The sequence below is a fragment of the Lolium rigidum genome, chromosome 6 (assembly GCF_022539505.1).
Source record: "Lolium rigidum isolate FL_2022 chromosome 6, APGP_CSIRO_Lrig_0.1, whole genome shotgun sequence".
NCBI classification, from domain to species: Eukaryota; Viridiplantae; Streptophyta; class Magnoliopsida; order Poales; family Poaceae; genus Lolium; species Lolium rigidum.
In genome coordinates this window covers 306,204,724-306,206,868 of record NC_061513.1, presented here as the reverse complement: position 1 = coordinate 306,206,868, position 2,145 = coordinate 306,204,724, and positions in this window count along the sequence as shown.

Below are 2,145 nucleotides of genomic sequence, written 5' to 3'. Positions count from 1 at the left end.
TATCCTCGAGGGTGGTATGCCATCCCCGCGCGCCGTGCTGAGGCACCGATGTCGCTACCATGTGACCCCCTCTTACTTATAAATGAGAAAACGTTCAGGTGGGTGATAGTCCCGTTGCACCTAGAAAATGGCAGACCGTGTATGGCGGTCATGGTATAACGACAATATTAATTTTGTCGTGTATTATGGCGGTCATGGTATAACGGCAACATAAAAAATGCTCCCATGCATGTGTATGAGGTGAGGAGGCATTTTCAGAAGTAATAATTAACTAATATGGGGATCTCAGAAGCTTAGAGTAGCCGACAACATGCTTCCCTCAACTAAAGTACAACCTCCGCTTCAAATCCACGACAAAATATATATTTAGACACATTCAAATTCACGATAAAATTATGAAACAGGGGAAGTACCTGAAAGAACTAGAGCGGGTACCGTGATACAAACACGTGAAAGAGCGTACCATACGGCAGGTTAGGTCAACGATCTTGTTTATAAACATACATTAGGGAAGGATACCAAGATCGATCGTGGCATGCATCACCGACGCCCCGATGAATTACAGCAAGAACGAGCAAGTCAAATTCCAATGGAATACCACCATATACAATATACCCCGCGCTGTTCAAGCATATTCATTTTTTTCCGAGAAAAGAGAAGTATTTCTAAAATTAAGAGATTTACCGGATTTGCCTGACCACGCATGCATGCATGCAATTGTTAATGCCAAGTTGATATATATCTGCCACCTAACTATATACATTTTTTTTTTACCCGCAAAAAAAAAACTATATACATTTTTTGATGCGCATATATATAGCGTATCATCCTAATTAACTCGTAACCGTTCCGTGACTTATATACACAACTCTAGAAATTTGTGATGCGACCTAATTGTTAAATAATGCAGTGTTAATTAAGAAGTACTCCCTCATTCCATAATTCTCATCGTCTGTGTTACTTAGTTTAAATTCGAATTAAAATCATAACAAAAATTACGAAGGAGTAGTATAGTATGAACGAAGGAGAAAAGACTAAAAGAGTGCTGTTTCAGTGCTTGTATGGTCTGCAGCCACTTCATATTAGTGATCGATCATGGAAGGAAACGTGCCTGGGGAGAGATTCTTTCAACTATGTTTTTTATTCCAAAAGGAAATTTCATAATTAGAGCCCTACGGTTCCAGTACTCCAAATAATAGTAGAAAATATAGTAATGTATGGCCAGATACTGATTTATATTCTCATTTTGTTTGAAGCTAGAGGGTGATTTCTATATTGCTTTATGATGCATGCTAGGACGCCTGCAGTCGTAGCTTCTGTTCGTTTTCTTGTTTTGAGGTGGCAGTACGTACAATTACTTGCATATTTTATACGCTCGAACAGTATTTGGTTGGTGCTACATCATCATCAGGTCCCTCTCTCTCTCCTCTAGCGGGCAGAGAATCATCGTCGCCACATCCATTATTATGGCGATCGTGACAGAGTGAAACAATTCTCATGTGTAGAAGGTGGCATTAGCTCTTTTGCAAAGGGACATTTTACTACAGAGAAATGAACCCCATTTTTTGGGTCCTGACGTTGGTACTAGATCGCAAGATCCAAGTTGCTTGCAACATAAACCTTCTTCTAGATAATGGAAGTTTACAACCAAATACAGTAATACTACACTGCTTTTTTAGATGTGTACTAATACACTGCTAATTAATAGTAGAAGCACAAGATGAGGACCCAAAGGACAAGGGAAGCTCGTGGCTATGCTTGCAATGGATGCTCGTGTATAGTTTTTTTTTTTTTTTGACATATCATGCAGTATAGTTGTTTGACAAGCGTTTTGTTTTGGTTCTTTGTGGCTGCACCGGCCCCAAAACGTGCATGTCGATCCTGAAGCCACTTGCACTGTTGCACATTCTTCTGAAGCCAAACCAACCATCGATCATCCAGGCAGTTTTGGAATCTTCTTATTAATTTTGAGAGCACTTTGTGCCCCCCTGTTTTGATTTGGATGTGTTGGGAGCTTCCGTTGTCCCGTTGGTGTACATGGTCATTTGACTAGCTGACTAAACAAGTACTAGTACTATATGTTTTTACATCACCTTGTTGATATAAAAATGCACTCATAGATTAGCGTAAGAGATCGATGGAAGA